Below are 25,864 nucleotides of genomic sequence, written 5' to 3'. Positions count from 1 at the left end.
CATAAATTAAAAACCACCTGTGTGGGAAGTTTGGTAGAAAATTCTGTGGGAGAAGGTGGTGAGTTCCTTCATAAGAAGCAAAAATTTTAATGATTGATTCCAAGAAGCTAAGACCCTGATCTGGGCCAGATAAATTAGACCTGTTCTAACTCTGTAGATTTGGCATTCCATCGTAGCAGGTAGAGACATCTCCCTCAGAAAAAGAGAAAATGGTGTACACACCTGCCCACAGAAAAGAACTGGGAACTCCCTCAGGTGGGACAGATGGACTTTCCTGTCAGGTGCTGGGCATGTAAGAGCTACAAGTTGGCAGAGTGGAAATATGCCTCTTGTCTTCTTCTTGAAGATACTCCACCTAGTTTTGTGTGGCCCCAGAATCAGGAGAGGTATTTAAATTCTGTCTCCACCTGTATGACCTTGGGCAAATAACTTAATTTCCCTGGGTCTAGAGTTCTCTTTGTAAAATGGGGGACTGAACTAAATGGCCTCTGGGATCCCTTTCAGTTCAAGATTACAAGACCTGAGTTCTTGGCCTGCTTTTGCCGCTCACTAACTATATTACTTTGAACATAATATTGAACTTCTCTGAATCTTAGTTCCCCATCTTTAAAGTAGAAATAATCTCTGCCCTATTTTCTCTTTAGGTAAAAATTATATCAAACAGTATATTTTTGTTAATGTACATTGAAAAATATATTGCACATTAACATAAGTACAAATTATTAACATAAATTACTATTCCTTTTTGGAAAAAAAAGAAAGTTACCAGGATGCAAACTGAAAAACTAATGTAAATGGAAAAATGGAAACCAGGAAACACACCATAAAATAGAAGCAAGACACATATTGTCCACATTTTGAAAAAGGAAAGAGAATAGTCTGCAAACCATAAATCAATAAACTTGACTTTGGTTCTGGGAAAAAGTCTAAAAAAAGATCATTAAAGTGATGGTTGATGAACATCTTGGAAGTAAAGTTGTGATTGTAAAGACTCAACTTGGTGCCATCAAGAATAGGTCACTTAGTACTATCTCATTTGTTGTTTTTACAGGATTTTTAAACTAATACTTGAAGGAAATCTTGAGCATATAATTTACCTAGGTTTTTAGCAACTTTTTTGGGACAAAGTATCTTATACTATTCTTTTGGGTAAGATAGAATGACAAGGGTTAGATAATGAAATGAATTCAGAATTGGTTAGATAGCTTGACTCAGAGGAATTATTAATGACTCAATGTCAACATGGAATAAAATCTCCAGTGGAGCACCCCAGGGATTTGTGCTTAACCCTGTGCCTTTTAACATTTTATCAATGACTGTATCAAAACAGGGATCCCACGTTTATCGAACTTTCAATTGACATAAAGCTGAAAGGGATAACTAACTTGTTGGATAATAGAGTCAGGATCTAAGGTAATATTAACAATCTAGAGCTGAACTGTAAGATGAAACCCAATATGAATCAATATGAAGTCTTGTAGTTATGCACAACAGATTTATTTTACAAATAAAAAATAGAGAGGCTTACTTCAAAAGCTGTTCTGAAAAATATCTAGATGTTTTAGTAAATTTCAATGTCAGGATAAGGCAATAGTATAATGTGACAAAGCAAATAGACAAAAAAAATGAATGCATTAATATAGCATGGGAACACTGTTTAGTTCTGAGTGCTAAGATTCAAGGAATTGATGAGATTATAAGATCATAAAAGTGTGCTGATGAGAGATATCAGGCTAATGAAGGGCTCATGTCATATGAGAACTAGCTAAAGGAACTGGTCAATTTGAACCTGAAGATGAGAAGATTGTAGGGGGAAGTAATTGCAGTATTTAAGCATTTAAAGCTCTGACATGTATTTGAGGAGGGAATAGATACGTTCTATTTGGTTCCCAAAGACAGAACTAGTAATAACTAAAAGTTATTAACAAAAAGCCTTTCTAACAATTAGAGTTGTACAAATGTGGAATGGTCTACTTAGAGAGGTAGTGGATTTCTCCTTTTTCAATCAGTGCCTAATGTTCACTTGTTGGATGTGTAATATAGTAGGAATTTCTTTATGAATTGCTAGTAGGCACAATGGATAGAATGAGTCCCTGACTCATCTTTTTGGCCTCAGACACTCATTAGCTATGTGACCCCTGGGTAAATGATTTAACCCTGTTTGCCTCAGTTTCCTCATCTGTAAAATGAGCTGGGGAAAGAATTGGCAAACTATTTCATTATCTTTGCCAAGAAAACCCCAAATAGATTCCATGAAGACTCAAATGTGACTGAAAAGGGGATTTCTTTTATATATAGGTTAATCTAGAGGGCTACTGAAGTACCTTCTAACTGAGATTTTATGATTCTGATTCTTTAAACTGGTCTACTGCCAGAGTTTCTTTTAATGTAGGGCTTCAAGCTTCTTTCATTTATCCATTAAACAAAAATCAGATGCCAACTATGTGCAAGGAACAATGCTAGACTTTGGGCATACCGAACAGACTGTGAAGTTAAGGAACTTACAGTTTTACAGAGGGTGAGTTGATGGGAGAAGCATATACATCAGTAATCTTGAAGAGGGAGAGGGAGATAAAGGCAAAGGAGAGGTCTAGGTAGAGTGGATATAGGTGGGTTTATATGGATAGTCCCTGCCTATACATTGTGACTTAAAGGCTACTGCAAAGTTCTAGTAATAGCCCTCAAGCTTCCCCTCTATCATTCTGTCATGATTTTTGATTTAGGCCAGCTAACTGACCTGAAATTCTCACCTTTGGAATCACTAAAATATCTCTAGAAGATTTCTGTTAAAGTGCATGTATGTTCCCTAGCTGTAGATCCTCTAGTCTCCTATCATTTATGTAGTAGTCTGAGAAGACAATGCATGCTAATGTATACAAAGCTGTTCTCAGAGTCAGAAAAATTTGGCTTCGTTTAACCTCTTCCACTTAGTGGCTATATGATCCTGAATAAATTAATCCTTCATTGCCCCAAGAAACATTCTAAGGTTTTAAGGTATAGAGCAGAGGGATCTCCTTTAGAAGAGGGTATTTTCACACTTGGAGTTGCTAATTAATTCTGTGAAGTCAAAAGTCTATCCCCTCCTCCCTCCAAATATAAAAGTTCAGTGATAGTATATACTTAAATCTTGCCAAAAGTCCCACCACGTGCAAATATTGGCAAACAACCCCCATTTTAGGGATTGTTGAAAGTATAATGGTCAACATAGTCCTTCTTAATCTTTTTGAATACATTTTCCATCTTGGTATATAGGACAGAGCACTTGAAAGAAAATACTCTTGACATCAGAAGACCTAGATTTGGGTACCAGCTTTGCCTTTATTTATTTATGTGACTACAGGCAAGTCAGTTTAAAGTCTTATCTCTGTTTTCTTGTTTGTACAATGAGGCTAATTCTATAAAGGTTACCCACAATGCAGGATTTTTGTGAGGAAAGCTCTAAACAAGTTTAAGGTATTATATAAAAGTGTAAAAGTGATTCCCAGCACTTGCCTGCCTACATGGCTAAGATGCATTTCCTCCTTGCCTTTCTATCTCAGTCTCTTTTGAGACTCATGTCCATCATTACCTTTTACAAGTCTTTACTGATTCCACTCTACCTCTCTAAGTCATTTTCCATTTATTGTGCATACATCTATGCATGTACATAAGATCAAAGGCCATTTTGTCCAAACCCTTCATTTTAAAGCTGAAGAGACTGAGGTCCTGAGAAATAGTGTCAGAGGTAGGATTTAAAAGTAGGGCTTTTTATTTTAGAGCTATGTGCTTTCCTACATGTTATCTTCCCCACCCCTCCAGACTTTAAACATCCAGAAGGTAGGAGGTTTGTCTTTGTACCTCAAGAAGGTTCATGGTTTGTCTTTGTACCTCAAGCTCTTAGCACAGTACCTGAAATATAGTATGCCCTTAATAAATGTTTCTTAATTTGTTTGATGATGTCAGTGTTTCCAAGAAGCAGTGCTACCTGGGCTGGCTTGGTTCCTGATTTAGTTCTGAGGACAGAATTAAAAGGACCATAAAGAGCATTTGGAGACTCAATAGATATTAAAGGGAAAAACAATCTCAATTTCCAGAACTTTTAGGACTGATTGGAGTAGTGTGTGAGAAGAAAGAGGAAAGATCCTACTCTCTCTACCTGTTAGGGCCTTAGGACTTCTGGGTGCCCCCATCCCTTTGGGTGTCCCATTTCCATAATTAAAGGTATTGTGATCTCAAAAGATGATGAGCAACTCCCTGCTCATCCTGCAATGAGGATGGGTAGAGGAGAAGGGAAAGGAGAAGAGGAGGAGACAAGAAAGCTAGGAGCATGAAGCCACGTGGAAAACTCCAGCGTAGCTCAGATCTGTAGAGCTTCGAGAGAGCAAAAGGAAGGAGACAATGGATGTGTTTTTTCCTCACAGTTGCCAAAACATATAATGATGATTATGAGCATGATGAATAGTCCGAGGAATGTTAGCATTGTAAACCGTGGATCTCCTGGTGCTGAGCAGCCGAATTTTGGTTCTCAGATGTCTTTTTGGAATTGCTGTGTTTCAGAAGGATGTTCCCCGTTCAGAGCCAGGGAGTTTATTTAATACAGCTGAAGCCAAGACCCAGCATGGTGGCTCGGCTTACAGCTGCATACCCTCCCAAACCCCTCCTCTCTTTCTCTTTGCCTTGTGTGGTTTGAAAAAGGAGAAGAGAAGGGGTGAGGGGTGGGGGTGGGGAAGGAGACTGCTAGTGGATGTGTTGGGATTGGGGGGAGGGGGAGCCGCAGATGTAGCAGAGCGATGTTTCTTGTTTATCTTTTATTTATGGCAGACACTTAGATGGGGGCAGCTCTCAGAGCAGAGCTTACAAGTTTGCAGCGGCAGCAGCCACAGCAGGCCTCCCTCAGAAGCTGTGGGGAGAAGGAGAAAAGGGGCATGAATAATACAGGCCTGCATATTGATGGGCCTTGTGGAGCAGAACCCCAGACTGGGTTGAGCTCACAGAAGAAAGGGCTTTGAATTTTGCCGTCCTCTGAGCATGGAAAGCCATTCTTTCCCAGTCGGAAGGCTGCGAGTTATGGGTGCCTGGGTTTTTGTACAGCCACTATCTTTGGCACGGCAGAAGCAACAGAAAGTCTTGTAAATAAGCTCCCTGGGTTTGTCTGCCAAGGCACAGTCTCACAGAAGGACTCTGAGGCTCTTTGGCTCACCTTAGCGACTACTGATTTTATATTAGTGAAGAAACCAGAGAGTCACAAGAAATTTGGCCAGGTTAGCAGCACAGTCAGGACTAGGATCCAGATTGCCTCCATGGTGGTGGACATTTTGGAGCAATATCCTCTACATGGGTTTTGAATCATTAGGATTAAAATTATCACTTTATTTTAGGTTTGAGGGCAAGATTCAAGGGCCCAGACAAATGTGCTTTAGGCCTGTTTTCCATTATTCACTGTGTTTAGGTCATTTTTTTTCCCCAAAAAGAATCCCATGGGCGGGGGAGGTATAAAAATTCTCTTTGGCCCTCTTCAGTTTTTTTCTGACAGAAATGGTGGCAAATATTCTTTGCCGCTAAAAATATTCAAAAAAGGAATACCACCCACACTGATGGTTTGGGAGCTTTGGGAAAATGAATATTTGGGCCATTGTGTCCCACCCACAGTCTGTGGAACAGCTTGGCAACGCAGAGACACGATACTTGGGGAAGAAGTTATAGAGTGGAGCAAAGAGTAGCTTTGTATCACTATCTTGGAAATTCAACAAAATTGTAGGTAGCATAGCCACTTGTAGAAGATATTGGTGGTCTATTGGTATGTGCTTCTCTTTTCTTCCACTGAGAGATGTTGATGTGATTTGGTTTAAGACAAAATAGGCATTGATTCTAGCAAAAAACCAAAAAATGTAACAAATTAGACTATAGGAGGGACTATCTTACAATTTAGAATAAAGAAGGTCAGTGCCTTCACAATGCCAAGGATGTCTATGGAATCTTATTCTTTGGAAATTTTCAAGGACAGGACAGAAATATATTAATAACAATGACAGACAACAATAAAAACTCAGAAACAATAAGTGACGTTTTGTATAGCACTTTAAAGTACAAAGCACTTAATAGAAAATACCTCATTTGAGTCTTACAACAACCTTTTGAGGCAGGTACTAGAGAATCTATGATTCTGATATTACAGATGTGGAAACTGAGGCTCAGAAAAATTAGTGACTTGCCCATATGGGGTCATGCTAATTGTAACTGTTGGAGCTGAGATTCTTACCCTGGTCCTGTATGTTCTAGCATTCTATTCTCTGAGCTATTCAATTGAATTCATATTCATCCAGGAGGGGAAAAAATGTTCAAATGAATAATCTATAACATCAATATTCCAGACACAAGTTGGAAGAGAAAAAGATAATCAAACCAATGAAATTATACAATTAACCAATTAATTAATGAAACTATACAATTAACCAATTAAAAGTGCCTCTATTGGTGGCATCTGTTAACTATAATAGTTATTAGTATTAGCATAATGCTATTATTAATTTAATATTATACCAAACATTACTTAGCTCATGAAAAATATCTTTAGCTATATTTTATATATGAGAACCACTTTGAAACTAGATTTTCCTTAGGTGCTTGAGATAGGAGATTGCATTAGATGACCACTTGACTTCTAAGCTCTCAAATTTATTAAAAGAAAACTTAAATAAATCATACAAGTTATTTATGTACCTATAGAATAATTTTAAAATCTTATATTTGTACACACTTTCATATATTGATTGTGACTTATAGCACCCCTGAGAATTGGGAGGACAGAAATAAATATTTAGCTTTACTAAATGAGGAAACCAAAGTTCAAAGTAACTTTCTTTAAGTGTCTGTTCTCTGCTTGACAAGCAAGGATCTGAGTTCAAATCCTTATGTAGGCACTTATTAGCTAAAATTATTTAAATGGTCTATGTGCCTTAGTTTCCTTACCTGTCAAATAAGGGAGTTAGACTCTGACCTCCAAGATTCCTTCTAGCTCAAAATATGTGATTCTGAGGATTTCGTGGTTCTGTATCAGTGTCTTTGGAATGAGTGTACAGACTTGAGTAGGGGTGATTATTTTGTTCTGGGCCCTGATTCACAAAGATAGAATGAGAGTTTAGGGAAGCAGGAAGATTTACCATCCGTCCAACGGTGCTTTTCCCTCCTTGCCTTTCCTTCTACTTATACCACACTTCTGATGGGGGTCCCAAAGGCAATCAGTTTAGAAGAGTACAAGACTGTTCAAACAACTTAACTGAGATGAGTGCCATTATCATCCAGTGAGATGGAAGACCACTAAGCCTACTGCAGGCCCTACCTGTATGCCCTACTCATATAACCCAAAGATCTCTGAGTCTTGCCATTAGCCCTGACATTGCCCTTTACACCTTCCAAATCTTTCTGCCTACCATGTAGCTAAACTTTATTTGATATATTGTCTTCTCTAATTAGAGTAGGAGCTCCTTGAAAGTAGAAACTGTCTTTTATTATTCCTTTGTATTTCCAGTACTTTGAGCATTGGTTGTCCTATACTGAATAAAGTTTCATGAATGGGGGTTTTTCCCATTCATTCATTTCTTCATCAGAGAAACAGTTATTAAATACAAATATAAAACATTTACAACATCCATGAAAGCACAATATCCATGGCAATAAGAATTCATTACATAGAAGACTTGTTTCTTAAAGAATTTATGATCTAGGTGGGGAGATAAGACTTAAGACACCTAAAGGAGATAGAAAATAAGATAAGACAAGATAATATAAGTATTGTAATTACATTGATTGAGCACCCACAAATTTGTGCTGCTGTGAAGAATGCCTAGAATTGATTTCTGTTTTTTTTTTTAGAAGAGTAGTATATTGGGAGATTCATTTTTATTTCCTAGTCAATAGGCAAAGAGAAAGAGACCGTGAGAACTTTAAAGTTGGAAAGAACGTTAGTCATGTTAGTAGCATTATTCATTGTCACTGATGCCCTGTGCTCTAGGTCAACCCATACTCTTATCCTCTTAGCACACTAGAAAAACACTCAGAAAATTTTGGATTCAGATAAATGTTTTGAAAACAAATGGGATGAAAGTTACTCATCGCCATTCTTTGATGCTCAGAAAGAAAAGTTGAAAGGAGAAGGGGTGGATAAGAAATAGATATCCAGAGTCCCCTTGAATGAGAGTTTCATTACACAGCCAGGGAATGCCCTGATGCTTACCCAGTGACCCACTTACTTCGTCATTCTTTCTACTATACATTCTCACTGAATCTTCTCACTACCAGTTCTTTCTTTCAAAAGATCTCTTCTTTCAAGGATCACACCTTGTTATAGTCTACACAGCAACTCATTCTTTTTCTGGGTTGTCACTGTTTCCTTCTTCCCCTTTCATGCCAATTCATGAATTGTAAGTATTCTCAAATCAAATGAAAAATTTCCATCAATATTCCTTTCACCACACCTAAGCTACTTTGCAACATTAACAGCTTTTGGGGGTTTTTGTAAATTGGCATTAAGTGACTTGCCTAGAGTCACACAGCTAGTGTCAAGTGTCTCAGATTGGATTTGAACTCAAGTCCTCCTACCTCAAGCACTAGTACCCTTTCCATGGTGCCATCTATCTGCCCAAAACATTACTAGCTTTGAGGATAACCTGATGTCCATTAACAAATGGACGTCCCAGGCAAACATGTGTCTGTGGTCCCAAGGTTGGTGAACAGTGGTCTTCCTTTCTTGGCATCCTTAGTGCCTGCCAATCTAATTCAAGGCCTTTGATTTATAAATTTAAGTGTGTTTTCCAATGCCACACTTCTAGTTAGGGGCAAAAATGGTACTGTTACTCAGATCTTCTAACTCCACAGCCAATCCTGCTTTTATCAGTCCTTTTTTGTTTTGTGATGTATGGAATAACCTGCTCTTCTAGCTTGTTACTAATTGCTGAAACTCAATTATTAGAGGTTCCTTAGTGTCATGTGTTTAAAGCTAGAAATAGTTTTTCAAACTATTTCAACAGATAAGGAAACTGAGTCCCATTGAAATTAAATGGCTTGTTGAATGAACTTGCTTATAGTAATGCAAAAAAAAACCCCAAACATTTACATAACATTTTTAAGGTTTGCAAAATACTTTACATATTTATGTCATTTAAGTATCACTAACTTTCTAGGAGAAAGGGGCTTTTATTATTCCATTTTAAGATATCCATTTTAGATAGGAAAACTGAGGCTGAGAAGAGTTAAGTGAGTTATTCAGGTCTTCCTGATTCTAAATCTAGTACTCTATGGAATATATCATTTGACTGATATTGAAAAAAAGATCTAAGAATTTTGAACCCATGTCTTTTGACTGCTAATAATTGCTCCTTTTCAATTAAGGCATAATTTTGCAATGAAATGTACATAGTCTGGGAAATAATAATCAAACATGAATACCTTAGTATGCAATAATTTATCAGATCCTTTCCTATAGGACAAATAACTAACATGAGGGCAGTTTGGATTGGAGGGGAGGATGGTAGAAGGTTAAATTCATGACAAAACACACCTTGTCCTGGGGTTGGAGGTCCTAAATAGCCAAAGTATACTAAGAAGAGACTCTGGACCTCCTAAAATAGATGAGTTGGGAAAGGGAGAGAGGTCTTAAGAGAACAAAAGGAGGTCATAATCTTATTTACCTTACTTAATTTTTTCTAAGAACAAGCCTGCTGATGAGAAGCAAGTAGAAAATACCATTAGCTTGTGCTGTGGGGGTTCACTATGTATCATTAGAAAGCAGTCTGAATTGACCTTTACAAAGCTGGACTAAATTCCCTACTCTCCAGCCAGGAGTGAAAGGCATTGTGTCTCATTAGCTATCCATTCCCCACTCCAGGGCGGAGGTCTTTAGAATGGAAGAGCATATCTTTCTTGGTCTCAGTGGAACGGGGCAATCTATCTGCAGTGTCAGCTGCTTAGTTGTTGTAAGAATTCAAAACTCACGGAGCCATTGGCCATCATAGGAAAGAACAGGGAAAGAAGAAATCCAAGAGATCCTCCTCATGTTTTTCCATATTAAAGAAAGAAAAACAAAGAAAATGTCTTTTTTTCTCTTCGAAAGGAAAGAAAAACACATATTTTCCACAAAACAAATACACCATCATTGTCTTTACAGATCACAAGGGAAACCTATGTTCTTCATCTCTAATCTATATTGCTTATCTTCCGAGATTCTGTCTTTAGCAATGGACAGTGAGTATTTTTATTGTTCATGGTGGCACTCAGTCCAGGATGAAGAGACCAAATAGTTCATAGTTGGCTCTACCAGTAATTGTGTACTGGTAGAGAGGACATAGGTTTTTGAAATGACAATGTATTCCTGAGGTGAATGAATCCTAGGGCATTTCCAAGCTGAGATCTCTAACTTTGAAGACCCATGCACAAGATAGACAACTGTCTGGAACTAAAAATGGAACAAAAATGAAATTTTTGGTGTTATTCAGTCAGCATATCTATATTAAGTATCTATTTATATTCTAGGTTATGTGCAAAATGAGAGGAAAAATTGCCCCTGTCCTCAAGAAGTTCAGAGTCTAATGGGATGCAATCAAATATGTACAAACAAGCTATATAAAGGGTAAATAGGAAATAATTAGCAGAGAGAAGGTATTAGAATTTTAAGAAAAATTTGGGAAATAATTCCTAGAAAAGATAGGGTTTTAGCTGATGTGAGATGGCTTAACTTTTAAAACATTGTGTGTGTATATGCATTTGTGTGCATATATAAGGGAGGGAGAGAGGTACGACAGATGATGGAGGGAGAGAGAGAGACAGAGACAGAGACAGAAACAGAGACAGAGAGACAGAGAGAGACCCATATAGAGAGACAGAGAAAAAGAATATGATGTAATATTATATAAACTTTCCCTGGACTACCCAAGCTTCCCTTGTCTGAATATTTATTATCTATACTATATAACAGGGCATATAGATGGCACAACCCCAGATCTGGAGGCAGGAAGATCTGAATTCGAATGCAGCCTCAGATACTTACTTGCTGTATGACTGAGCAAATCATTAAACCCTGTTTCCTTATCTGTAAAATGAGTTGGAAAAAGAAATGGCAAACTACACCAATGTCTTTGCCAAGTAAATCCCAAATATGATTGCAAAGAGGAACAACTGAAAAATGACTAAACAAAAATAAATATACAACTTAACATTTGACATATAGTTACATAGTTTTCTACAAGTTTCATGTTTAATTTTTTGCTAGATTGAGGCTACCTGAAGACAGGGACCATATTTCCTTTGTGTTTTTTACAGATCCTTTTATGGAATTTAGTCATTTATTTGACCAAAATTAATGAATGCCTATTATGTGAAACACACTGGGGTGTGCACTTTATAAAAGATAAGATGAGCCAATCTCTGCTACCCGTAAATGGTTCTAAATCAGACAGTTATTTGCTTTAAAACATTGTTTTATGGATTAACTTAGCTTTCAATTCTGTTAAAAATTATTTGCTGAGTACCCAGCTACGTTTCCAGCCCTATGCTAGGCACTGTGAAGAATAATGAGTAGTCCCTGTCTTGTTGACCTTATCATATAATTGAGGAGATGATACTAATACACATAAAACAGTTAAATAACTTGTGAGACAGTTTGTAGCATTGATTATTACTACCTGGGCATTCCCCAAAGGGCAATTATGAGAGTAGAGGGAAAGAAGACATGTGGCATGACATTTTTGGATGTGTTGGGAGAATATAGGTAGGAATTGGCTTAATTTTTTATGTCTTTTAAAAATATTTTTATTAGTGTATTTTTTTGTCATCTATATTTTCCATCATATTTCTTCCCTGTCCCCTCTTTGAAAGCCATCCCTTATGATAAAATATGAATAAGAGAAGAAAGGAAAAAGTAAGTTCTGCAAAACTACATAATGTATTTTTAAAGTCTAAGTGATATATGGTGGATAATACCCATAGTCCCTCACTTCTGCAGAAGAGCAGGGGGACATGTTATCTCATATCTCTTCTTTCCATGTACATTGTTCTAATCAGTATATATACTGTTTGCCTGTTCTGCCTGATTTTCATAGTAAAACCAGGGATCTCTGAGGTTATTTTGTCCAATCTTTCTCCTTTTACGAATGAAGAAGATGAGGTCCAGGGACTTTCCTGGGATTAAATGATTTGCCCAAGTAGTAAGTTAAAAAAAAAAAAAGGCAAGATTTGAATCCAAGTCTACAGACTTTTCTGGAAGACAGGATTGGACATCACAAAAACCTGAATTCAAGTCCTATCTGACACTATTATCTAAGGTCCTCTGAGAAAATCATTTAATTTCCAAGTACCCCAGGCCACCCTATTAAGTTCCAGAGAATGTACTAATTGGCACTGGTAGTGGTAGCAGCCATAGTCTCACCACTGGGAAATCTCTATGCCAATGAAATGAGGATGGTCCAGATCCATCCCCTCTAAATCCCCCAATCAGCACTTTTCCCTTTTTATGGAAATTATGGATGCCCTCCCATGTTGGGTTTTTCTTTGAGGCAAGACTAGAGGAAATTTCTCCTGAGAGTGTCATTCATCTCTCCCAACAAGGGAGATGGTCCAACTGTCTCTCAGGCCACCCTTTGTGGACATTAAGCTATTGACCCCTGACCTCTTATACTTCCCAGAGCTCCAGCCAGAAAAATGAACCTTATTCTTTGAGGCCAAGACAACATGATCTAATGAAAACCAGGCAGCAGATCCAATGAGAATCAGATGATGGGAGCTAGGAGTAATGTCATGGCCTCAGCCTCTACTGCTATTTAATCCAGAAGTATGCATGTCAACCTTCCAATGTGTCCAGCCCTCTGCTAGGTGCTGAGAGGATTGACTATAAGGAGGAGCAGTTTCTAGCTCTTCAAACTTCCCAGGGTGGTCTGAGAAGACAAAATGAATACATATGATAATATCCAATAACAGTGCAGTAACTAAGGAGACTAATTATCCCGTTCTTTTTTTATATTCATATATATATATATATATATGTATGTATATATATTTCCCCCTTAAACGCTAATGTGTTTATTCTAATATTATTACTGTTCATCCAATAATTTTTGGAACTCTGGAAAAAGAGGCAGGGTAGTGGAGCAGAAAGAGACATGGGATTTGGAGTCAAGGAACATGATTTTAAAATCTGCTATTGTTTCCTATTTTGCTCACTTTGAATAGACCATTAAATTTTTTGAAGATCTTGTTGTTTGTGAAATGAAGGTGTTTAATTAAAGAATGTCTAATGCCCCTTTCTTTCACTGTAAATGTATTATCCCCTGGATTCCCTTAAACACACACACACACACAAACACACACACACACACACACACACACACACACACACACACACACACACAAATATTACCACCTTGTACTTATTCATAGATTCATCCACTCTGATCTATCATCTTTTCCTTCAGACTTAGCTCTAAATAACTTTTGACTATTTTTAGAGCTCAAAACTGTCCTTAGGGAACATAGATTTACCACTCCTGGGAATAATCAAAATACATATGTTCTGAAGGCCATTCCAAAAGACCTCTGAACCTTTGATTGTTTCATTTAATCTGTTATTTCTTCACTCAGAAATCTTTGTTGTATGTTACTTCATGGCTTTTCTGTTTGAAATTTGTACCTTAGGAAATGAATTTCCCTTAGGAACAAAATAATCCCAAACAGCTCTCAAGGCAGCCATGCTACCTTGTTCTAGGAAGATGTTATTGATCAGTTCATTCAGTCAAGTCCAGTTCTTTGTGATGCTATTTGGGATTTTCTTGGCAAAAATACTGGAGTGATTTTCCATTTCCTTCTCTAGCTCATTTTACAGAGGAATAAACTAAGGTAAATAGGGTTAAGTGACTTAACTAGGGTCACATAGCTAGAAAATGTCCGGGACCAGATTTGAACTCAGGAAGGAAGATGAGTCTTGTTAACTTTAGGCCTGTCATTCTATCCACTGTGCCATCTAGGAAGATGTAAGAAAATTCAGAGGGTCTAGAAGGGGACAGGGATGAAGTGGCATCTAATGTTTAAAACAAGATGAGTCCTGATCAAATGCAAGGAGTTCAAAGTTACTGTTATTTATCCCCCCAGCATCCCAGGCTGGTCTCCTCTGATTGAGTGCATAGCGGGACAAAGAAAGTGGTGTCAGCAATTTCCCTTGTTGGGGAGAAGTCCCAGAAAAGTCTGAAATTTGCAGGGACTGAAGGGAGCTCAGGTGGCCTACAATTAAAAAGCAGTCTTATAATTTTACCTGCCATTTTCTATTTTAAAAAATAATTTTATTCTCACTCATGTTTAATTTGGTCACCTTCCCGAAGCCAGCTCATTGAATTCCTGATGGGTTACCCTGAGGGAACTTTAGTGAAACTCAAGTTGAGATGAAATCCAGAAAAACATATCAGCATCTCTAACTTTGGTTGTGTGAGTGTGTGTGAGTATGTGTGAGTGTGTGTGAGTGTGTGTGTGTGTGTGTGAGGGGGGTGCACATGTGTGCAGCACTAGCATGTGTGTCTTGTTTCCTAAATAATGTTGCAGCCCTTCCTAGGTGGGGCTGGGAACTGGATTTCCTGTGGAAGGGCTGGGTTAGGCCTATGGTTTCTGTGAGTCAGTTAAAAGGCAAAATATTGCCTCAGCAGACAAAATAAATAAAAAACATGTGTTGAGGTGGGACACAAAATTGAGAGAGAAGAAAGAAGAAGAATCATTCTCATCATGATATGCGTGAATCCTTATTGAGCACTCTCCTAATTTTAGTGAGAGTGGTCAGAGTGTTATAAAGTCAGTAATGACTTTAAATCAAAAAATTTGGCCAGCTGTCTTGGACAGAAACAGAGGAAAGAACAAGAATTATTGGGCTGAAATGGGAGGAAGGGAGGGACACACACACAGAGGCAGAAAGAGAGAAAGAGGAACTGGACAGACAGAGATAGTCAGAGATAAAGAGAGAGAGTTCTTTATTTTGAGAATCATGCATTTCAATCCAAATCCTACCCAGAATTCCAGTGCCACCACATCTCTGAAGTCTTCTTTGACCATCCTGATCTCAATTGATCTCCCCTTTCTGCAAACTTTTTTTAATACTTAAAATTCAGACGATATTTGTGTCTCTATTACTTAGTATGGTGCCAATAATTTAATAAATGCTTCTTAAATGATTGGTTATATGCTGTCATGTCATATTTCCTAATTGTTTCATTTGTGTCCATTGTGCTTCCCCAAGTAAGACTTTACCTTGAGAGGTAGGTACCATGGCTCTGACTCTGATTTTCCTTGTAGCACTTTGTATGGAGCACTGAATAAAGAGCACAGTCAATATCTATTGGTTGACTGATGGTGTTAGTGAAGAAGGCTTCAGAGTCCTCTAGAATAGGATTAACTAATAAAGTCTTTTGAGGATGGTTTAATCATTATTTCTACTTGAAATCAAGGGGAAAACTTGAAGATTACCTAAAGCAATGCTTTTTCATCTTTTTTTATTTCATGGTGTCCTTTTGCAGTCTGGTAAAGCTCATGAACTCCCCAGAATAGTAGTTTTAAATGCATAAAATAAATTAAGTAAAATTCCAAAGGAGATGAAAGTTAAGTGAAATAAAGATTAAGAACCCTCACCTTAGGCCTTCTTCCTTTGTACCTCTCTTCACCTTTCAGTGCTGGTGGTTAGGAAAGTCCCCAGAAGCGGACAGGGGACCAGATGAGGTCCTTGACTCATATAGTCTATTTTTCTGCTTTTGGGCTTCTCTGCTAAAAGTTTTTTTGTGGGGGCAGATATGAAGATAAAAGATTTTGTCCTTCATGATTCACAGAGTGTTTTCTTTGCCATAGCCCTTGGACAGAGGGAAAGGGAGAGGTAATCCAAGGATTATTAGTTTCAATTTACAAGTGAGAAAGCTGACTCTCAGAGAAAACCATTGACTTGCCCACAATCTCATGGTTAGTATATAATGGAGTTTTCTCATTGTATTATGCCTTAATAGCATAAACTAAATATAGAGATTTCCCTGTAGACTTGAGGGCAGCTATGTGGTACAGTGGATAGAACCTCTGGAGTCTTGAGTTCCATGAGTTATGGCATCATCATTATAACAGTTTATGTTTGCATAACACCTCCTTTTAAGGGAATGCATATGTTATCTCCATTTTGAAGATGAAGAAGCTGCTGTCTCAGAGGGTTATGATTTCCTTGTTGTTGTACTCATCTTCTTGACATCAAATCTGGCCCCAGACAAGTCTGGGCAAATGTGTTTGTCTGCCTCAGTTTCCCTATCTGTAAAAGGAGCTGGAGAAAAAAATGCTAAACCACTCTAGTATCTTTGCCAAGAAAAGCTCAAATGGGATTGCAAAGAATTGGACACAACTAAAAATGACCAAACAACAACATAGATTTTTTTGGTAAATCATGGAAAATCAATATTTGACTATTTGGGAGGGAAAGGGTAGCTGGTTAAGACAAGCCAGAGCAAGATCTGAGCAGTGAGGGAAGAGGGAAAATGGGGAGGGCAAACAAAGATTGGGCGAGGGGAATGGGAGTGCTAGGAGCTACTTGCATTTAATTTCCTCCCCCCCCTTCGATTTTGACTTATTAAACAATTATCTCTTTTGAAAAGTACTTCATAATATAGAACTCACTCCACCCTGGGGGCCCATCTATTTTGCAATTAGAGTGTTTTCCTGTTCCAGGTTTGGGCAGGATAAGAACTGCATTGCCTGGTTTTGCCTCCACATGAGTATTTTGGATGAGCTAGCCTAGAATAACCGGGAGGCACAAAGAGAGAGCTGCCTTCCCTTTTCCTGGTGATGTTCTGGCTAATAACTTCATTAGAAATGTTCTCTTAATAGCTGTTATAAAGTATCTTGTATGTGGGTGGCCATGCAGGCTCTCAGAGTCCCAGAAATGACTAGCTTGCTTCCACTGGGCACTTGTCCTTGGCTGCCCCCCTATTGTGCCATCATATTATAATAGCTTATATTTGCATAATACTACAAGCTTTCTAGGGCCCTTATAGGGAATATAAATGTTATTATCCCCATTTTGCAGATGAGGAAGCTGCTGTCTTAGAGAGGTTAAGTGACTTGCTTGTTGTACAGCTAAGTAAGTATCAGAGTTAAAATTCAAACTCAAAGAGCTAAAAGAACATTGTACACAGCAACAATAAGATTATATAATGATCAATTCTGACAAACGAGGCTCTTTTCAACAGCGAGGTGATTCAGGTCACTTCCAATCATCTTGTGATAGAGAGCCATCTGCACCAAGAGAGAGGACTGTGGGGACTGAGTATTTTCACTCTTTTTTGTGATCATCTGCTGGCATTTTGTTTTCTTTCTCTTTTTTCTTTTTGATCTGATTTTTCTTGTACAGCATGACAAATGTAGAAATATGTATAGAAGAAGTGTACATGTTAAACAAATATTGAATTACTTGCCACCTAAGGGAGAGGGTGAGAGAAAGGGAGGGAGAAAAAAAAATTGAAACACAAGGTTTAGCAAGGGTGAATATTGACAATTATCTATGCATATATTTTGAATTTTTTTTTAAAAAGCTTAAAATAAAATAAAACAAAAAGATTCAAACTCATGTTTCTCCAACTCCCAAGTTCAGAACTCTTTATGTTACTGTTAGAGCTGGGGAGAAATAATCTAGTTCAACCTTAATTTTTTAAAGTAGGTACTGAGCCTGCAGAAATGGAGCAAATTGCTCAGTGTCACATAGGTAATTAGTGTCAGACTAAGGAATAGAATTCCCATCTTCTAATTTCTAGATAGTTCTTCTTCCAATTACACCCAGATGTCTGGGTCATTTTGACATTTGTAGTATTACCCTATCTTGTTTGAATGACCCAAATATTATTCCTTTCCCTACTCAAAGAAAAATGCTATCTGTATAAATAAGAAATGTGCTGAGTTATCAGCATCTGTAGAACTGGACAAGTCACTTCTCTCTGGGCTTCTCTCCTCTCATCTAAAGAGTACATGGTGTTGTTTGAGATAGTTGGGTTAAATGACTTGCCTAAGGTCACACAGCTAGGAAATGTTAAATGCCTGAAGCCATATTTGAACTCCTGAACATTTGACTTCCTGACTCCAGGGCTAGTTCTCTGTTCACTGTGCCATCTAGCTGCTCCTGATTATATTATTTCTAAGGTCTCTTTTCAGTTCTGTCAGTTTTCAATTGTATCTGACTCTTGGTGACCCCATTTGGGGTTTTCTTGGCAAACATACTGAAGTGGTTTGCCATTTCCTTTTCCAGAAGGTCTCTAGTAGTTCTAAATTTAAGAGCATATGACCTAAGGAAATATGTAACATGATATGGTTATTCTACTGAATTCAGCAAATCTTCATTGAGTATCTCTTATCATGTGCTTTGCATTGTTATTGACAATAAAATAGAAAAGAATAAGAAAATATATACAATCCCTGCTCTCAAGGTATTACACTCTAATTAAGGAGGCAAAAAAAAAAAAAAAAAAAACAACTATCTGAGAATAATTGAGTGCACTGTTATGTAGTTCTTGACTATAAATGCAATTGTAATCCTAAATTCATGACTTGGCATGGGCTCAAGAATGGAGAAAGGTGGGATTTGGATTATAACTTGAAGAATGAGTAAATTTGACAAATTAGTGTTGTATGTGGTGGTGGGGTATCAAGAGCAAATCATAGAGAAGAGAATAAGAGTGAAGTGTGAGTGTGTATGTGTTCATACTTGCATGCAGGTTCACGTGTATGTGCTCTCATGTTGGGTGAGAAAAGTAGCAATGCATTTGCCTCCTCAATTGTAGTAGAGATTACTTATTGGAAAGTTATAGAAAACCAGTTCAGACAGTCCATTTAGGCCAGATCTTGCAAATTCTGAAAATCAGTTCAACATCAATGCAGTGGGCAACAAAGAATGTGGGTTAGGAATGTTAGCACACCTTGAAGGAGAATTCCGTTGCCAAAAAGATCTAGAGAAGATTTTTGAACAGGGGAGGAATAAGTGATGTTTTGAAAATTAGTCTGACAGTGGTGTGGATGCTGGAACATTTGGGGAAAGATTAGAGGGAAACCATCTAAGAAACTGATTGATTAAAATATGTTCTCTACCCTCAAGAAAGTTAGACTCTTGCTGGGGAGACAATGATGAAACCCATGGAAATGTTAGAGAACTGCAATACTATATAATCAAGTGGCAAATATAATAAAACAGTATAATACATGGTCAAAATTCATTATACAGACACTCAGTGTGATGGATTGTACTGAGACAGAGATCTTAGGTGTCATTGGGAGGGGGTGGGAGAGGCTGCTATTGTTGAAAAGGTTTCCTGGTGGTGTTTTCAGGCGTGTTTATTTTATTATCTAGCCTCAATTCCTCAATGATCTCTGTGCAGTGGAAATACAGAGAAGAAATGCAAAGGTAACCTCACTCATCACTTTAGAGTGACCTTCAAACTCAATGCCTGAATCCATTCTTCACTTCCCTCTTGTTCTGTTCCTTCTCTCACTTGCTTAAAGAAAATTATTAAAAAGAAGAGAGATATTCAAATGGGTCGTGTTTCCAAATCAGTTGGCTTTCAGGACATCTTGGGAATTTGGAAGCCGTGAATAGCTCATTGCTATGGCCCGGATTAGCTCTCGCCTACCCGGTGACATTCTTATAACTTGGTGACCTTGTTGGTGAGCCCCAGCCAGGCCCCTGATCTGGGTCCTTTTGTTAATATAGATGAAAAAGTCATTAAAATTAAAGTCCTGTGACTGTAATGAAAAGGTTACTTCCTCCTGCTGCAAGTTAAGCTCTATTCAGCAGCTCACTTTTGTCCCGTCCACCCCAAAGCCTCATTACTGCCTGACCACAGAGGAATTGGAGAGCAAGGCAGGGATTTTGTCTGCAGGCACTTCCAGCACACAGGATTTCAATGAGATGATAGCTTGTCATTTTTTATTAATGAGAGAGTGCCTGATTCATTATACATCTGAGGGGTGAACCACCCCGAAAGGAGGAGGGAGGGGGGACATAAACATGGCATCTGCCAGAAAAGGGGCCATTTTCCCCCATGTGCTTCCTCCTGTGTCCCCCACCCCTCCACCTCCCACAGAAACAAGTTAGAAAATTTTACATTGGTCCATATGGCTCAATAAATATGGTGATATGGAGGCAGAAGAATGAATGAAATGATCTTCCATCTAGATGTAGATTACAAGTAAGCATGTACTAGGAAAATATTGTTTCCAGCTTCTTTTTCCTTTTCTCTTTCTTTTCCTCTTCTAATCCTTTCTCTTTTTATATTATACATGTGATATATTTGAGGGGGGAAAGTGAAAGGAAAGCCAGCTCCTACAATCTAGCCTTTAAGATTTGACAAGAGAGTAACCATAGGGTAGATTACTAATGAGAAAGTCTTATGGGTAGAGAAGAGTGTACATAGGGGTAGAGGCTCATAGACTGAGGGCTAGAAGGTACCCTCAGGGTCAACTAGAGCAGCTCTCTATTTATAAGTGAGAAGACCAAGATCTCCAGAGGTTAGGTGACTTGTTCAGCCTAACACAGGTCTCATCTGAGGTGAGTTCTCTGACTGTGTGGCTAGTCTTTTTTCTCTTTGTTAAGAATATATTGGAAAGAGTTCCTCTTACAAGAAACACAGGATCAGAAGACTCCTTTTCCAGTATTTTCTCTGTCTACCCAGGTTATTTCACTTTGTTGTGGGCCTCAGTTTCCTCATCTCTAAAATGGGATGTCTAGGTTCTTCCCCATTTGGCTTTATAGATCAAATAAGACTAATGATAGTAATAATAATGACCCAGATTTATGGAATACTTTAATTAAAGTTTGTTAAGTGACCTAGTAATTTGAAGGCAATAACAACAACACTAACAGTATGTTTAGAACTAGAAAGAGGCTTAAGGGCTCCTTATTCCAATGCCCTCATTTTATAGATAAGGGAACAGAGATCCAGAAAAGTTTTTCCTTTTTCCACTTAGACCATGTTACTAAGAATTGAAAAGCATTACACAAATGCAATCAGTCCAACAGGTGTTTCTAAGGTATCTCATATGTGAAAGGTACTGAGGCTAGGGTAAGGTGGAATAGCCACCCCTTCCTAAAGCTTTTCTATACTGAGGGTAGAATTTGAATTTGGTTCCATCTGCATTGCAAATGCTGCCCTGCCTGGTTTCAGCTCTGCAATAGTCTCTGGTATCCTGTCCCTTCCTTCCCCTCTGCCCTTCTGCTTTTCAATCTTCTTTTGTGTGCTGTCCCTCCTTTAGATTGGGAATTTATTGAGGGCAGGGACTGTATTTTTACTAGTTATATCCCTAGCACTAAGCATAGTGTCTAGCATATAGTAGGAGCTTAATGAATGCTTATTGGATTTATTATTTTTTGGAAATATGACCCCCCAAAAAAAACAAGATTTGGTACTTACTCAAGGATACATACTTGATTAGACCATGGAACTTCTAAATAAAATACACAGTGCCAAGGGGCTCTACTCTTAATCTTCTTGTCACTTATATAAAGATATATTTTGAAACATTTGTAGCATAAAGTTAGTTTCTCTATTTACATAATTCCTTCCTCCTCTATTCACATTTCCACCTCCCTGTCCCTCATACAGAGATACAGATTTGTAGAAAAACAACAGTCTGTTCCTTGTTGCCCTTGCTTGCCTATTAGCAGTGAGAGTGGAATTAAATTCTTAAACTCTGTTCAATTAAAAATTTAGCAGTTTGGTTGATAGGAGGTGAAGGTAATGGGCACATATGGATAAGAATTGGTGGAATAGAAATCGAAGCACTGATTACTCACCCATCATATACTCAAAACTATATATAGTAGGCTTCCTAGGGGATTGCAATAGTGATTCACACTTGAATCCTGCCTTCTAGGAGCTTATAGGTTAGTTGGAAAGATGAGAAAAGAACTAGAAATCCATTCTTTATTCTTTATAAGATATCCCGCATACTAAGGCCTGATTTTTTTTTAACCTATCTGTCTTGCTTGCCCATTACAATAAATCACTTACCCTTAGTCAAGACCAAAGTTTGCATTGCGTAGTCCAGAAGAAAGGTTACCGTTATGATATTAGAAAGGACTTCAGGGGCCATGAAAACTATCCAGCTCCTTAATTTTACGAATGAAGCTGAGGATTACACATTCTTAAAGCTTGGAGATCTTCAGGTCTCCAGACAGTCAGTAATGACATACCAGCATAGCTTCAACCCTCCCAAGAGGCCAGAACCTGCTGAATTTGAAGCAGACTGCCCTGCCAGGGAGAAGACAGCTTCAGGGTCTCCGAATTCACCCCTAAGAGACTGCTTTATTTTAAAGGATCCTCTTAAGTTTCTTTATACCCAAACTCTTAATTTTACAAATAAAAAAACTAAGACTAAACAAGTTAAGTAATGTTCTCAGTTTCATATGGGTGGGACTTGCTCCCTTTTGGATATCTGATCTGGATCTGATTTTCTGATTGCACATGCTTATGCTGCTCAGATATTATCACCTTACTCTACTGAGTATAGAGCTTTTTAGCTTCTTCTTAACCCATCTTGGACCTGGCTCACTACTCATTTCCTTTTTAAATTCATACCTCTTACCATCTTCCTTTCCTCTATATTAGCTTCAGCCATCCGCTAATAACAACACTAATAATAAGGGCAGCTAGTGGATGAAGTAGATAAAGTGCTGGGCCTAAAGTTGGGGAGACAAATTCAAATCCAGCCTCAGATATTTACTAGCTGTGTGATTCTGTGCAAGTCTGCCTTGGTTTCTCCAATTATAAAATGAGCTGGACAAGGAAATGACAAGCCACTCTAATATCTCTGTCAAGAAAATCCTAAATAGGATCCCAAAAAGCTGGATGCAACTGAAAGATAACAGAATAACAACAAAATATGTAATGCTTTAAGGTTTGCAAAGAACCTTACAAAAATAAGCTCATTTTTCCTTAAAATGACTCAGGGAGGTAGATGTTCCCTAAAAGGAAAAACTAAGGTGAATGGAGTTTAAATGACTTACCAGGGTTATATAGCCAATAAATATCTAAGGAAGGATTTTAATTCTAGTCTTCTTGACCCCTGGTCTAGCATTCTAGTCAGTGTATTAGCTAGCTATCTGATTAAAGATCTGCACAAACTATATTCTTAGTCATAGGTAATGTTATTTATTCCATTGTCTCTGACATCCTTGATTGCAGCAATAAGAGATTAGATTGGAAAAATAATGTGGGGCCAGATCATAGTAGCCCTTGAATGCTACTATCAACAGTTTGTACTTCATCAGGTAGACACTGAGAGTTTGAGTAAAGGGATTGCATAATTGAATAATTATATGAAGAGGGGTTGCATATGATTGAAAAAGGTTGGTCTAAGAATAGTGCATTGGATAGACTGAATGGGAAGTAACTAGAAGTCAGGGATAGTATTGGGGAAACTGTGTGGCCTATCCACATCATGTAGATCAAAAAAGTGACTTCTAGTTTTACAGCTTAAGAATACCTTGGCCTTTGGGTCCCATTTGCAACAGACAATGACTCAGATGCATAAAAAGAAGTTGGTTTTGATTTTATTTATTGGACTTAATGTTTTCTACTTACTTAACCTTTTATTGAGCTAACAGGGTGATTTAACAGTCTTAAAGAAGGTTATTCTGTTAAATTGATTTTTTGAACCTCTGAGAATTTGTGTGGGAGAGGATATTATAATAAAAGATAGAGACATAGAGAGAGATTGAGAGAAACTGAATGAGAAATAAAGAGCAGCCAGTCTTATTAACAAAATGGGGATAATCCCTAAATTATTTGAAGTTCATTCTATGGCTAACAGCTGCCACATTCTACCACAAAGTGTACCTTTCCTGACAGCTCTGCAGAGCCTTCTGGGTTCTTATGGCAATTCTTATTACCTCTTATTAGATTGGAAAACTGAAGAAGAGAAAAACTCACTGTCTTTCCCAAATAAGAACCCCTGACATTTCATGTCAGGGACATACGTGTCTGGTGTTCCTTGCCTATGAGCTTCTTAAGAGGAGGATCATCTTTTTTACCTTTATTTGTATCCCCAACACTTGGCACAGAACCTGGCACATAGTAGGTACTTAATAAATGCTACATGATTCCTGAACTGACTGCTCTCACGCTGTGCTAACAACACACATACTTAACCCTATCATTGACCATTTCCTCCTTTTGTGGCTGTCCACCAAGCAAAAATTTTATTGGAGAAGAGGTTACTGATCGATATTTTTGTCATCCATTTTAGAGTACGCGATTCTGCTTTCCTTTTATCCCCCTCATTCTTATTCCTTCCTTTCTTTTCTTTAAAATAAATGTTGTATTCTCCATGGCAGGGGAAAAAAAAAGAAGAAAATGGTCAGTGATTTTAAATCATTATGTTTATCAGTGAGAGAAGGGGTTGGGCTGAATTAATTCCTACTTAGGAATTCAGAATTTTAAAATGTTTTGAAAGAAATTCAACTTTTATAGTCATACTCCTTCTAAATTCACAGGCTGTTCTGTAGTTCATTAATAGAGGATCAGCAAAACTCAGCATAGTGTCCTGGAACATCATTGTCTGTTCAGTTGTCTGAGGTCATCCACTCTCCATTCCTTGGCTGGCTCAGCTAAGCCAGTCCCCAGGAATGTTTATCTCTCATTTATAATATTGCTTTTAGGGTACTAGGTCTGTTTTCCCCACCTTATCTTGGTTATTTCAGAGTCTGTTTTTGAGGAATGAATTAAAACAACTTTAAAGGGATATGCCATCTTTGTCTTGTCGTCATCCAGCCTAACAAAATGAAGAAAACTGAAGATTCAGTTAGAGCTGATCCTGAGACTAGATAAATATCACTTGTAATTAGTGTGTTGTTTATATGTAAATTAAAGCTCTTAAAGTGTTTGAGTACCATTTCTTCTCCCTAGGGGGTTAAACCTCTCACCATCACCCCTAGCATGTTTTATTTTGATGATTAATTTTTCTAGCAAACTTTCTATAGACATAGACAATATAAACTGATGTGAATGGTGGCTCTGTTCACAAATTTGGAATTATTGGGTGTGTGAATTAAGGAGGCTTCATGGAGCCCTTAATAAGCATGACAACAATTCATGGGAAGAAAGTTTTATGAGTTCTGATCACAAATATGGCAGGTCAAAAGTTTTGCTAAAATATTTAACTCAAGCCTCACTTTTGTGGGTATATATATAATATGGCGTATGTTTTTTCTCTCTTTCTGAGGTTTAGGGGAAGTTTAGTTAAGTTCCCTTGTCGTATTTTTTGTGCTGCCTCATTGCTTTTGTGGTACTGGCTGAGAGCAGGAAGGCTGAGGATGCCACCCAAGAAGGGGGTCTGTTCTTTAATTTTGCTGACCCCATCGATTTCAAGCTGGCTTTCGTGTGGTTCAATAAGCCAAACCTCTGACCCCTTTGCAGTTAACCAGTACCAAAGGGAGAGCTACTGAAACATCATCTGGTTTGGCCATCGCCTTCTCTTAACCTCTCACCACCACCTCCTCCCCTCTAGCTACCCTTCCAATCACCTGATTGATCTGAGTAGGGTCCTGCTTGGTTGGTGATTGATTGGGGACAGTTCGGCCTAAGTAGGAAGAACTGTGGAGTTGACATTAGGAAATCTGGTTTCTAATCTTAGTTCTTTCTGGCCATAGCCAAGGTGTATCTATCCTCTGGGATGGATACTTTCTCAGTATCTTCCCATTAAATGAAAGGACTGGGTTAAATTATGTTCCGAGTTTTTTTTCAGCACTGAAGTTCTATGATTCTGTTTACCCAGCATTTGATAGCTTCAATCAAGGATGTGTGTGTGTGAAACATACTCAATCTGAGATTAGGCAGAGTGTTCTCTGCCAGAG

The 25,864-nt window shown here is 38.0% G+C and overlaps 1 protein-coding gene across 10 annotated transcripts in view; it reads left to right on the top strand.

Annotated features, from left to right (window-relative positions):
- The window catches only part of GLI2 (GLI family zinc finger 2), a 401,511-nt gene that overhangs the window by 157,689 nt on the left and 217,958 nt on the right, over positions 1-25,864 (top strand). The window lies entirely within an intron of this gene.

Source organism: Sminthopsis crassicaudata, chromosome 3, assembly GCF_048593235.1.
Source record: "Sminthopsis crassicaudata isolate SCR6 chromosome 3, ASM4859323v1, whole genome shotgun sequence".
NCBI lineage: Eukaryota > Metazoa > Chordata > Mammalia > Dasyuromorphia > Dasyuridae > Sminthopsis > Sminthopsis crassicaudata.
The sequence above is the reverse complement of the archived record's forward strand: the minus strand, read 5'-3'. Positions and strand labels throughout refer to the sequence as shown.